At 34.9% G+C, this 15,088-nt stretch overlaps 1 protein-coding gene across 11 annotated transcripts in view; it reads right to left on the reverse strand.

Annotated features, from left to right (window-relative positions):
* CTNNA3 (catenin alpha 3) overlaps positions 1-15,088 on the reverse strand; it is a 1,350,411-nt gene that overhangs the window by 8,637 nt on the left and 1,326,686 nt on the right. The window lies entirely within an intron of this gene.

Below are 15,088 nucleotides of genomic sequence, written 5' to 3' on the forward strand. Positions count from 1 at the left end.
TTAAAGTAGATAAATCCAAGGCTTCTCAAAGTTGTTTTAAATTCCATGTCTAACTATTTCATCCTAGTTTTCCTAGATATTAAATAGCGTGGGGAAAAAAGCTTCATGAAGTTAAATACCGTGGGTAAAGAACCTAGTAGAATGGCTGCCAAAGAGTGGATTGTTATTAAATTTTGCATTTGTTTCTTACGAAGACTGATGAGATTGCTTAATTACAAAGATGCACTAATGAAACAACTAAAGGAAATCTTTCCCCACATAATTCTGTTTTCTGATTGTTTTCTGGGTTGTTCACAAAAACAATCTTAGGGCAAAATGCGGTGATATTCCTAGAATCTTGCAAAAGAGTTTAGAGCTAAGCCAAGTTGGTTCATTTTCATATAACTAATGCCTCTTCCATTATTTGAGTTTGGCAGATTGTCATCCACAGCCAGCTCACACGGGAAGAGGTGCCTCCGCTGTCACCCCTCTGTGATGTGTGCTGTCAGGGCTGAGGCTCCAGTGCTGGCTCTGTAGTTACTGAAAACCCATCAGCAGATGTCTGGCCTGAGTCCTCTACCTTTGCAGTTTGAGGAGCCTCATCTCACATACAGAATAAATGAGCGGAGGAGTGTAGTTAGTGGAGGTTATGTGCCTGGGGCAGTGGTGTCGCTGGCTGCTTCCTAGGACAGAAATTTAATTAGCTCCATTATATGCCAAGCCTGAAATCCTTGAAAAGGTAACACCAAAAAATATGTAATTTGAAAGGTAGTAATACCTGGCAACCACGTATCTTTAAGTCTTTTTACTTATTGAAGCCAGAAATGTGAAAATACGGCATGTGGCAGGAAAGACACATTTTTTGCAAACATTAAACAGGATTTTATGAAGCACTTACATGTATTTTAGAGGACACTTAGGGTTTCTGAATATGCGCACAACTTAAAAAAACTAGACTTGGAATAGAATAATACACTTTGTTATTAACATTATGGACAAATTGCTGGCTCAAATCTGTTGTCTAACAATTAGCAATTTTCATGAAAAACCTCCTGGAGCTGGTAAGATTCCAAAAATAGTTCCCACTATCACCATAGGAAGAAGAAATTTGTGTTGTTGTTGTTGTTGTTGTTGTTGTTTTAATGATGAATTAAAATGAATTGTACTGAGGATCCTTGGTAATGTTCTCTCTTAAACATGAAAATATTTGGTTTACTCCCAGCGCTCTGTGCTACCATTGAGTCTTCCATAGCAGAAGGTCCTGTGAATCTGCTGTCACTCAGGATTTCATCAGGGGGCTCTGGTCTTCCCATTTGAAAACTTACATTCTCTTCACCTTCTTTTGACTCTCATATCATGTACAAACTGCATTTATTTCATTTCCTTTTGATTCTTCCATACAAGTGGTTCATATATGTAAACCGATAGTTTACAAAGGATGTTTCAGTTAAATGTGTGCCTTGAAATGTGGAAATTGGCTTGGCTTCGTTCCTCAGTGAATCAGCAAAGTCCTGTCTGTGCCACTGTGATCCCTTAGCCGCCCTCTGACAAATCCTTTTATTTTTGAAATCCTGAATGACTGTAGTAGGACTTCTTCTCTGGCTGACTGAGAAAAACCACAGGGCAAATTATCCTCCTAGGAGAGCACGAAGAGTAGTTTTGCAGCAGTTTAGGAGCATTGCTGCAAGAATACTGTTATTTCCTGAGGTAAGCTTGTAAGACACTCTCTGAGGATCTTCGAGGTCGAAGATCTAGGGGTGCTAAGATACATGACTTTCTGCTATTAGCCTAATCACAGGCCATACAAGCAAGGGGCACAGATAAGCCTAGCAAATGGGAGGAAATTTTGTTCAAGGCCCAAGCAGTGCCTCAGGCCTACTCATAGAGGATAACTGTACAGTTCCATTTCTGCAAATAATTTATTAAAAATACTCTTAATCTAGGCCAATTTTAATGAAAAATCCTTCAAGGGAAGGATTCAAAAGAATCCTTGTTCTGAAAACAAAGCAAACTTTTTTACGCTAATGGACCACTTTGGGATCTCTGTGTTGAACTTACTGAACGAAGTTTCTGAATTTCACAGGTGTACCTGTGCAAACAGAGTGTTAATTTGCTCTAAAGGTCTGATAGAATAAACCAATGGGGCTATAAAAGTCAGGTCCAAAAATTCTCTATCATAGATCACTTTTATCAACTGAAAAGCCTTCTAGGCAAATGTAACTTGAAAGGTTTACCATTGAAGGAGCTAATTTTCCTAACATCTGCTAGCACTCTTCTCTGATCTAGACGAAGTGTTCCTGATCAAGGTTATCTACTAAAGCCCTCAAACCTCCTAAGGTTATATGTAAATATTTGCATGCAAGTACATATAAGTAGCTTCCTACCACCTTCTCTCCATAAAAGGGGACAAGGTTTTAAATAACTTATCAAAGAGGATTATGACCTAAATTAAAGCCCTCTGAAGCCCTTTGATCTAGATAAACTGGAAGTCCATTCTCCTACCACAGTAAACAGGAAGGTAGCCACCCTTCCCAGGGTGGGCCCTTGTGCTTATTCTTACACCACTGGTGTGGTTTCAGAGTAAGTGAGCTTATTGGTCTGTTGATGTCACAGTAAGTTCCTCAATATTGTCTGTGTTCAAATACAAATTGGATATAGTTCATGCTTCTTTTTTTTTTTTAAGAATCTAGATAAATACAGAGATTATGCCCAGTAAGTTAGCTCTTACTCTAACTGCAAGATATATTTTGTAAATAATCCAAAGTATGACCATCTAAATGGAGTCCTTTGCAGTATTTTATTGTAATGTCTCGTCTCTGCTTTGTGGTATGTACTCTGATTTCAGTTAAGCTACAGGACAAATCTGTCCAGTTCTAGAAGTACTCTCAGACCAAAGGCTTGGTCCTGCCTAGAGATACGTCTACAACCCTTTGCTATGGAAAAGGAGTTTTACTAACAAAGGTATGTTCTTTTCCCTCATAAAATGTCAACGTTTTGTCCACATGTCTAGTATACATAGAATGTCTGGATCTTTTTACAGAAATCAAAGTTAAAACACCTGTGATGTAGGTCCTCAACAGCTACATCAAGGAGGCAAATCCTCGTCCATATCTTTTTGTAATTATTGGTAGCCAATAGGAATATCCAAAAAAGACATGCTAGCTATTCTTTCTTTTAATTTTCTAAGTTCCTCAACTTTATGTCAGAACACCAGAAGGCCTCTTACTATACCAGGCCTTGTATCCAGGTCTCTGTGTTTTGCGTGAGGCTGCTAAGCCTAAGTGAACCTCGCTCCCACTGACGTAAAGCTCATCTCCTTGCACCTGGGCTGCCCCCTGGGGAAGGCACAGGTAGCTTCCCACCCACCGTGTGAACTGCCGTGCCCGCTACTACAGGGGGCTCCTGTGCAGAGAAGAGCCTGATGTTGCCTGGAAAAATACATTTCCTGTCCCACAACCTTCTGGGTAAACTGGCGCCAAGTGTAGCCTGTGATACTCTTGTGAGTCTCAGTGTTTCCTGAACTGAAAGACCCCTGGTGGATGGTGCACCTGCACAAAAGCAATATTGAAAGGCAAGTAGGTGGAGTTTGACTCCAAGTATAAGAACATAATAACACCTTATAATAATTGCTAGCATGTATTGTGTGCTTCCTATATGTTGGCGCTGTTCTAAACACTTGACGTAAATTAACTCGCAGTATCCTATGAGGTAAGTACTATTATTATCTCCACTTTAAAGATGAGGAAACAAAAGAACCGGGAGGTTTGGTAGCTTGCACAAGGCGACAAAGCTATTAAATGGTAGAGCTGGCATTTGAGCCGAGGCGGTCTTGTTCAAGTACCTGGTGCTCTTACCTAATTACACAACCCTGCCTCTCAGGAATGTGTCACTTCCAATGTGTATTTATTTTCAGATATTACAAAGTTAAAGAAATAGAACTAACATTAATACAATGTCCTCTTTTGTTTTAAATAATTGACTGTCCAACATCTGCTTTGGGGAAGGTTATAGAATTTTTGCAATGCATGTTGGTATTAAGAAAAATGAGAGCATCATACTTTCCAAAATATTTTGTTAGGATGGTGGTTTGATAATGTTTAGACTCCACCATTTCCTAAGCAGCATTTTTTTGAAATAGCAAATAGAAATAAATACTCAATCATTCTTATAAGCCCCAAATCATCTAAAGACTTTTAGATTAAGGGTATTTTTTAACAAAGTGTTTTTAAATTTTAAAATGTGGATCTCAATAAACAAGTCAGTAACAAAAAAACATAAACAAATCATATTATAGCTTCTGGGACATGGAATTATATAACCTTTATTTCATTCTTTAAAATGTGTCATAGTACAAACCGAACTTTTTTCTGACTCTCAAATAAAATTAATCAATTTGTTTGCCTTGGTTTTGCAATAGAAACCAGAATTTGGTCCCCTGACCTTGGAGTTTCTATTTAACCCTCACTTAATTTTAAAGTGCTCAGTTAAACTATTTGGAAATAACATTAGTGTAGGTAATGTAAGAAAGCTATATATATATATATATGTTTCTTGGTATGTGATGAGTGACAGCTTAAATATTTCTTAAACTTAAGAGTTTTATAGTCTTTTTAAATAATAAGTGACATTTTCATCTCTAGATTGATCTAATAGTGAGAGCTGTATGCCATAGGAAATGCTTAAATGTGTATTTGCTAGCAAAAATGTATCATCTAATTCAATGTTTTTATTATCTACCGTGAATCTTCCTTGAGAACTTAAGTATCCCAATACTTGTTTAACACATTCTTTTGTTTCTGAGCAGATTTTTAGAAGAACGGTCTGTATTGAAAACATTCTCCTTTTTCACGTGCTCTCAAAAAAGCTCAGCAGCCAGGCTTAATGGGAAAATCAAAGAAGGGGCTTTGGTAAGGCTGGTCAGAATGGAGTTACACACCCAAACTGATATTGTCACACTTAGAATTAAACTGAGAAGTGGCTACTTCTTTGAATATGAAGAGTTATGGGCCACTGATAGTATTTACCTAGTAGATTTGTTTCTTGTCTACTCTCCATTAGAACATGACAACAGAAAAGGACAACTTAAGCTGAAAGAGGAAAAATCAAAGCAAGGAATAACTAAAGAAATGTAACACTACTGAGAGGGCCAGACATGAAATGAAATATGACATTTATTCAGTTGTAATACTGTCCTGTCAAAAAACATTTTCAAATCTTACTGGTTTCTAAAGCACATACTCTAGGACAAAAACATTTTATGTCATCTTAAAAGGAAATACTCCAAATATAACACCAATTCAGGTGGCTACTCAGAATGCTTTTTAATTCTATTTGAAATGACCAATTATAAAAATATGATTGGTTATATTATGATTAGCTATCCTTCAGTAAGGTTGGCTTAAACCCAAATGATAACCTGAAGAACTAATTTTCTATAACAGTACATCACAGCTACTAGTTACGCAGATTCAAAAATTAGTATATTCTTTCCTAATCCAGCACTTGTAGGAGTGGGCTAAGTTTGGCATGGTTGTCTGAACATCGATGCTTTTTTTTTTTGCAACAAACTGTGCTCTTTGTCATTCTTGTTTTTTCCTTTCCATCATGAGGACAGGCAGTGAGGTCTGCCCTCTCTACAGACATCTGTTGATAATGTTGCAGAAACTCTGGGCTGAGAGTAAGAAAGCACCAGTATTGGTCCTAGATCCTCCACTCATCTCTTGCATGACCACAGGTAAGGAAAAACTAGGTTGTGTGAAGCTAAAAATCCAAATGGCATCTATTTCCAGTTCATGCAGGGACTTCCATTCCACAGACCTTTTCACATTCCTACTATTTTTCAAACTGTCTTGATCGTCATTATCCTATCATTTTAACCCCTTTATTAGCAACAGTAAACATTTCTTTGCTTCTCTTTGCTATAGTCATCTAGCAGAAGAGAATTGTCCATGTTCCTAGCACTGACCCACTGATTACTGTTTTAGAAAATCCCTTCACTGGGGAAATGGGTTTCAAGATAAACTGATGAGCTGACAGACAATGCCTGTTTGTATCTTTAGGCAACTGCACTTACTCTGCCCAAACACTATTTCAAACGTCCACTCTAGTCAAAACTTTGACACCTCACATTCTCACTTGTTCTACTGATTACTTTATTTAAAATACATATAAAGCAAACAACAACATAAGAGTAACAAAAACAGAAGCAGCAAAATTAAACTGTCTGAACTTGCCCTTAATTCTTATCCAGTATTATTAAAATAAGTTATTTCTTTTTCTCTCAATAACCAGTACTTCTTTTAAAAAAATTTTTTTGTTGAAGCACCGTCAGTTATAGTGTGTCAATTTCTGGTGTACAGCACAATGTCCCAGTCATGCATATACAGACATATGTTCATTTTCATATTCATTTTCATTAAGGTTTATTACAAGATATTGAACATAGTTACCTGTGTTACACAGAAGAAACTTTTTAAGATCTATTTTTATGTATAGTGGCTAACATTTGTAAGTCTCATACTCCCAAATTTATCCCTTCCCACCCACTTTCCCCAGTTTACTATGCCTGCGAGTGTTTGTTTTGTAGATGAGTTCATGGTGGCCTTTTTTTCTTTCTTTTTTTTTTTTTTTTTAAGATTCCACACATGAGTGATATCATATGGTATTTTTCTTTCTCTTTCTGGCTTACTTCACTTAGAATGATAATCTCTAGGTCCATCCATGTTGCTGCAAATGGCATTATTTCATTCTTTATGGCTGAGTAGCATTCCATTGCATAAATACACCACATCTTCTTTATCCAGTCATCTGTCAGTGGACATTTAGGTTGCTTCCATGTCTTGGCTATTGTAAATAGAGCTGCTATGAACACTGGGGTGTATGTATCTTTTTGAATTAGAGTTCCCTCCAGATATATATCCAGAAGTGGGATTGCTGGATCATATGGTAAGTCTACTTTTAGTTTTTAGAGGAATCTCCATACTGTTTTCCGTAACAGCTGCACCAAACTGCATCCCCAATGACAGGGTAGAAGGGTTCCCTTTTCTCCACACTCTCTTCAGCATTTATTGTTCATGGGCTTTTGAATGATGGCCAGTCTGACTGATGTGAGGGGATACCTCATTATAGTTTTGATTTGCATTTCTCTGATAATTAGCGATATTGAGCATTTTTTTTCATGTGCCTTTTGACCATTTGTATGTCTTCACTGGATAATTGCTTGTTTAAAGTCTTCTGCTCATTTTTGGATTGGGTGGTTTTTTTTTTTTTTTTTTTTAAATTAAGTTGTATGAGCTGTTTGTATATTCTGTAAGTTAAGCCTTTGCCAGGCACATCATTTGCAAGTATTTTCTCCCATTCCATCGGTTGTCATTTTGTTTTGTTTATGGGTTTTTTTTGCTGGGCAAAAGCTTTTAAGTTTATTAGGTCCCATTTGTTTATGTTTGCTCTTATTTCTGTTGCCTGGGTAGATTGCCCTAGGAGAATATTACTAAGGTTTATGTCAGAGAATGTGTTGCCTATGTTTTCTTCTTGGAGATTTGTGTCTTGTCTTGTATTTAAGACTTTAAGCCATTTTGAGTTTATTTTTGTATATAGAGTGAGGGAATGTTCAAATTACATTGATTTATATGCTGTCATCCAGTTTTCCAAACACCACTTGCTGAAGGAGACTGTCTTTTCTCCATTGTATAGTCTTGCCTCCTTTGTTGAAGATTAATTCCGTAGATCTGTGGGTTTATTTCTGGGCTCTCTCTTCTGTTCTACTGATCCATATGTCTGTTTTTATGCCAGTACCACACTGTTTTGATTACTATAGCTCTGTAGTATGTCTGAAGTCTGGGAGGGTTATTCCTTCAGCTTATTTTTTTTCAATATTGCTTTGGCAATTCTGGGTCTCTTGTGATTTCATAGAAATTTTAAGATGCTTTGTTCTAGTTCTGTGAAAAATGTCCTGAGTTAAATTGATAGGGATCACATTAAATCTGTAGATTGCCTTGGGCAGTATGGCCTTAATAACCAATACTTCTAATTATACTCTAGATTCTGTTTATTCTTTGCCTTATTGGAGAGTGTGCACAATTGATTCTTATCTACAAATGCATCTTCATTCTATTCCTTTCTATTGACTTTTTCACTATAGTATTTATTCATATTTCTTACTGAAGTATAGATTTACAATGTTATGTTAGTTTCAGTTGTACAACATAGTGATTCAATATTTTTATAGATTATAATACATTTGAAGTTATAAAATATTGGCTATATTCCCTGTGCTGTACATTGTTATATCCTTGTACGTTGCTTATTTACACATAGCAGTTTGTATCTCTTAATCCCACCCCCCTCTGCTGCCCCCTCCCCCACATCTTTCCCAGCTATTAATGACTAGTTTGTTCTATATATCTGAGTCTGTTCCTATTTTGTTATAATCATGTTTGTTGTCTTTCAACAGATTTCTGTATCCTAATCTTGTATCCTGCATCTTTACTGAATTCATTTATTTGTTCTAACAGCTTTTCTGGGGGAGTCTCAGGGTTTTCTCTCTATAGAAACGTGTCATCTGCAAATAGTACAGTTTTTTTTTTTTTTACCTTTCCTTCCAATTGGGAGGCCTTTTATGTAACATAGTATTGAAGTCCTAGCCACAGCAATCAGAGAAGGAAAAGAGATAAAAGCGGCGAGAGTGAGCATTCTTGTCCTGTTTCTGATTTTAGAGGAGAGGCTTTCAGGTTTTCACCATGGAGTATAATGTTAGCTATGGTTTTGTTCATAAATGGTCTTTATTATGTTGAGGTATGTCTGCTCTATGTCCACTTTCTGGAGAGTTTTTTTTTTTTTATCATAAATGGATGTTGAATTTTGTCCAAAGCTTTCTATGCATCTATTGACATGATTTTTATGGTTCCCTTTGGTGATGTGGTGTGTCACATTGATCAATTTGTGAATATTAAAACATCAATTGCATCCTTGGAATAAATCTCACTTGATCATGGTGTTCGAGTCTATGAATGTATTGCTGGATTTAGTTTGCTAACATTTTGTTGAGAATTTTTGCATATATGTTTATCAGTCATATCGGCCTGCAATTTTTTGTGTGTGTTATATCGTTGTCTGGTTTTGTTATTAGAATAATGCTGGCCTCATATAATGAGTTTGAAAGCATTCCTGCCTCTGCCTGCAACTTTTTTGAATAGTTTGATAAGGGTGTTTTGGTTTTTTTTAATTGTTTTAATTTTTATTGAAGTACAGTTGCTTTACAGTGTGTTCATTTCTGGTGTACAGCATAGTGATTCAGTTATATATATGAAAAGGAATAATATATTCCTTGTATCTTACTTATTTAATATATTCCTTTTCATATTCTTTTTCAGGTAAGTGTTAACTCTTCTCTAAAAGTTTGGTAGAATTCAGTTGTGAAACAATCTGGCCCTGGACTTTTATTTTCTGGGAATTTTTTAAATTACCGATCCCATTTCATTATTGGTAGTAGTTTTGTCCATGTTTTGTGTTTCTTCCTGATTCAGTCTTGCAAAATTGCACATGTCTAGGAATTTGTCCATTTCTTCTAGGTTGTCCGTTTTATTGGCATATAGTTGTCCTTAGTAATCTCTTATGAGCCTTTGTAGTTCTGTGTGTGGGTTGTAACTTCTTTTTCATTTCCAATTTTATTGATTTGGGCCCTCACTCTTTCTCTTGGTAAGTCTGACTAAAGGTTTATCAGTTTTTAAAAATCTTTTTAAATAACCAGTTCTTAGTTTCATTAATCTTTTCTGTTTTTTTAATCCCTCTTTCATTCCTCTTTCATTTATTTCTGCTCTGCTCTTTATGATTTCTTTCCTTCTACCAACTTTGGGTTTTATTTTTTCTTGTTCCTTTAGGTGTAATGTTAGGTTTTTTATTGAAGATTTTTCTTATTTTCTGGATCAGTCTTGTATCACTATAAACTTTCCTCCTAAAACTGCTTTCACTGTATCCCATAGGTTTTGGATCCTTGTGTTGGGTTTGTGTGTGTGTCTGTGTATATATATATATATATATATATATATATATATATATATATATATATATATATATATTTTAAATGAAGTAGATAGTTTACAATGTGTCAGTTTCTGGTGTATAGCATAATGTTTCTGTCATTCATATACATACACATATTCCTTCTCATATTCTTTTTCCTTATAGGTTACTACAAGATATTGAATATAGTTCCCTGTGCTATACAGTAGAAACTTGTTTACTTTATCTGTTTTATATGTATTAATATCTGCACTAACTACTATATATAAACAGTAAGTTTATACTGGATCATTGTGGTTTTATTTTCATTTCTCTCCAGGTTATTTTTTTTACTTCTTGATTTCTTCAGTGATCCATTGGCTGCTCAGTAGTATATTGTTTAGCCTCCACATGTGTGTTTTTTGTAGTTTTTTTTTTCTTGCAGTTGATTTCAATCTAATAGTGTTGTGGTTGGAAAAGATAATAAGATTTCAATTTTCTTAAAATCATTTTAGGATGTAGGGCTGAATTTGGAGCAAGAGGGTCTGGCGGGGCACAGAGCCCCAGGCAGTTTTCAGTCTGCTGCCTCTGTGTTGTGACCAGGAATAAGCAAGTCTGTGTGTGTTCTTAAGGAGGGGAGTCTTGGTTTCTTACTGCCTTCCAATAGGCCCCACTGGCTTTCAAACCAGCTAAGGGGCCTCATCTTCCCTGTGTTGGATCCCAGGGGTGGCCTCCTATGTGGTTTGAACCATTTTGCTCCCCAGGGAATATCCTCAAGTCTATGATAGACCCCCTCCTCTTCTGTCCACAGCTAGGGGTGTGAGTCCCAACCAGATCATGTCTCCTCCCTTCCTACTAGACTCTGTGTGGATCTTTCTTTACAGCCTTAGAAGCAGAAGAGCTGTTCTGCTAAGACCCAGGTCAATTTTATCAAGAGTCACTGTATCTGTAGTTGTAGTTTTGATGTGTTCTTGAGGGGAGGTGAGCCAGCATCCTCCTACTCCCCCACCTTGATCTCTCTCTACCTTCACTGTAGTATTTAAATGTTCATGAAACTCTATTGTAAAACAGCCAGAATTTTTGAAAGGTTTTCTATACTCCCTGACAGTATTTTCTTCGCTTCTCAAGCAACTGGACTCTTACCTTCATGTACATGTTTCCCCTTTTTTCTACTAGATATTGGTAGATACATAATTATATATGATAATTATACATTAAACCACATACTTAATATGTATTATAACTTCTATATAATAATATGTCACATTTAATATATATTGAATATAATGTAATTTTGTAGATTTAGTTTCTTTTGATCAAATTCATTTAGAGGTCAATTCTCATTCTGATATAATAGTCCAGTATGCAAAAATAAAAAAAAGTTTATTTAGCCATTTTACTGTTGATGGAGTTTTACATAGTTTGGGGCTATTATTAATAGCAGTTTACAAATGTTCAGGTATGTGTATTTTGGTGAACATATATATGGAGCTTTGTTAGGTAGATACCTGAGAGTGTAGTTGCAGAGTCATAAAAATGCCCATATTCAGTTTTATTGGATACTCCCACAGATTTCCAAAAAGCTCTTGCAAATTTATACTCCCACCAGCAAAATCTGAGCTTTCCAATTGTAACACATCTTCACCTACACTTTTCACCCTGTATTTTTCATGTTAGCCATTTTGGCAGATTTATAGCTAAGATTTTAATTGGCACTTCCTTGGTAACTAATGAAACTGAGCATATTCTTCTATGTATATACTAACCTGCCTCTGGAGACCTTGCAAAATTCACTTAAATCTTACGTATTTTTTCTAAATTCTTTTGGATTTCTAAATGTGTAAGCATGTCTTCTATAAATAATGACAATTGTATTTCTTCTTTTTCATTTGTCTTTTTTTCCCCTTGTATTATTACACTAGGTAGAACTACCACTACAGAAGAAGAATCCCAGGTATTTTTTAAAATTTATCTTCTACCTCAGAAAGAATGTTTTCAATCTTTTGTTATTTATTTCTTAGTTACCTCATGGACTAAATAATATTTATTTTTTAAACTTTTCTGGTAAGGGAGGATTTCCAAGTTTTATAATTAGAGACTATGCTCTGAGTGATTTCAAAAATTTACTATTTGTTGGTTTTCTTCATGACCCAACATATGGTCAAATTTGATGTGTGTCAGAAATACTAGAAAGGAATGTAAACTTAATATTGTTATATCAGCATTGTTTGATGTTTGATGTTAGTTTTCTTGGGCCTCTTCTCAGTCCAGTCCATCCCCATCCCAGGTATCAGGTAACAACTGATCTGTAGATGTACCTTCTATAGAGCTGCATATAAATGAAATTCTACAGTATGTATTTTTGCCTGTTTTGCTTTTTCCCTCAGTTGTAAGCTTCACCCATGTTGCTGCATGTATTGGTAGGTTATTATGTTTGTTACTGGGGGGTATTATATTTTATATGTATACCAAAACTTACTAACGCATTCATCTGTTGACTAACCTTTATTCATTTGCAATCTTTTATTATTATGATAAATGTTGACCAAAGTTATGCTACCATTTTTAAAATTATTGTATTATTTAATTATTTTATTTGGGGGGGAATAAGTTAGGTTTGTTTATTTTTAAAGGAGGTACTGGGGATTGAGCTATACTCTCCCTACTTAGTTACCATTTTAAATTACCACCAGCAATAATATTAAACAATTACTCTACATCTTAGGCCATATTTGGTATTTTAGGCTTTAGACATTCATGTCACTGGTTTTAAGTTGCTTTTCTCTTACTATTAATGATGTTGAGGATATGCTAGAGTACTTATGTGAATGTTCACTATCTTCTTTAGTGAAATACCTGTTAAATATTTTGCTTCATTTTCTCTTTCTAAGTCTTTTGTTAGGTATATATATTACAAATATTTTCTCCCAGTCTGATGCTTCTTTTCATATTCTTATGAGTCATGCAAGTTTTTTAAATTTGATGAAGTACAAATTATCAAATTTTTTCTTTTATATTTTTGTTCTAGCAAAAATGCTTGGCAAACACAAGTTGACTAAGATTTTCTTTTATGATTTATTCTAGAGGTTCTGAAGTTTTAGATTTATGTTTAAGGCTATGGCTGACTTGTACTGATTTCTGCTTATGGAGTCATACTACAGTACATTTATAGATAACCAGTTTTTCAAACACCCTTTGGTAAAAATATTCTTCTTTTCCTTTAAATTATCTTGGTCATATATGTGTATCTATTTCTGGATTTTTAAGTGTTTCATTTCTAGATTTATCTTTGTGTCACTATACTATCTTAAATACTGTAACTTTAATCTTTGAAGTAAAATATATTAAGTTCTTTTTTTTAACAATTATTTGATTTTTTAGGTCATTTGAATTTCTACATAATTTATAGAATCTCTTTGGTAAGTTCTACAAATCACCTGTGGGGCTGTATTGACGGGAGTTATGTTTACTGTATGGATCAAGCTGGATAGAAATGACAACTTAGCAAATAACTCTTCATTTTAAATGTTTAATTTCTCTCAATAAGAGCTTATAGTTTAAATACTTGGCATATATGATAATTTTTCCCTAATATTGTTGATGCTACTGTAAAGGTTATGTTGAAAACATTCTCTAATCTTTCATTGCCAACATAGAAATACAATTAATTTTTGTTAGTTTACTTTTTGTATTTTGGTCCTGTTTCTTGCAGTATTCCTGCAGTCACAAATTGGTCTCTAGGAAGAAATCGAGTCAATAAGGGACTTACCTTGTCTGCTTTCCTTCTCTCAGAGATGATGGTCTTCTGGTATCTCAGAATAGTTCTGGTATGTATTTCATTCACTGTTGTGGTTATACAGGTTATGTCTGTAACTATCATATTACTATTTTTTCATTTTACACATTTTTGTATTATCTACTTTGATCTTTTTTAGAGGGGGAGAGCTAATGAACTATTTCATTTTTCCTCCCTAGTACCTCCTCAGTTATAAATACATTTTAACTACTTTCAGTTACTCCAGAGATTAAAACATGCTTTTTTGATTTACTAAGGTAAATTTTAAAGTATTACTTATACAACTCTTCTGTAATGCTAGAATCATAGAAAATTTGATTTCTACCTACCTTTTCAACTTTACAATACTGTCATCCTGAATTTTCATTCTAAACATATTGCAACTTTTCTGCTTAGTTTACAATATTACTTTGTACAGTCAGCATTTATTTCTGTTTTCTCATACATGTAAACTTTTTTCCATTGCAGTGGCTGACTTGTACTGATTTCTGTTTATGGAGTGATGCTATAGTACATTTATTTCATATTATAGATAACCAGTTTTTCAAACACCCTTTGGTAAAAATATTCTTCTTTTCTTTTAAATTATCTTGGTCATGTATGTGTGTCTATTTCTGTCATGCTGTATACGCTCACCATCTGTTAGTCACTTTGCAGCTCCCTCAGTTATCAGATTGTTGAAGTATTGCCGTGGCTGTATTAGGGTAAGCTTCATTTGATTTAATAACAGCCCCAAAGTGCAAGAGCAGTGATGCTGGCAACTTGGTCAGTCTCTTACTGTGCTGAATTTGTAAATGAAACCTTATTATAGGTGTGTATAGGAAAAAAAATAGTACATACAGGGTTTGGTACTATCCATATTTTCAGGCATCCACTGGGGGTAGTGGAAGGTGTCCCCTGCAGATAAGGGGGACTACTGTAGATTATTGCTAGTTATAGAATTGGAGATTGTCAGTTTTCTTTTAGAGTCAGTTATAAGTTTTTATGAATCTCCTTTGAAGGAAACAAGTCTTTTTTCTCTGGCTGCTTTTAAGATTTTAGCTTACTCAAACTGCTGATTTAAAAAAAAGTATGATGTACATAGGTGTCATGCTATTTTCTTATATACTCTGCTTTGGATCCACTGAGCTGCTTGACCTTGTTAGCTGACCCTCTTCAGTTAGGAAAAATTCTAGGTAGTTAATTCTAGGCAGTTAGTCCTTCAAATACTGCTTTTGTAGCCTTCACTTTCTTCTTTAGGAGATCTAAATACATGCATGCTAAATTTTGTGCTTATTCTATACATTTCTTATCTGACTTCTCTAGTTGTTAATA

This window comes from Camelus bactrianus, chromosome 11, assembly GCF_048773025.1.
Source record: "Camelus bactrianus isolate YW-2024 breed Bactrian camel chromosome 11, ASM4877302v1, whole genome shotgun sequence".
Classification (NCBI taxonomy): domain Eukaryota; kingdom Metazoa; phylum Chordata; class Mammalia; order Artiodactyla; family Camelidae; genus Camelus; species Camelus bactrianus.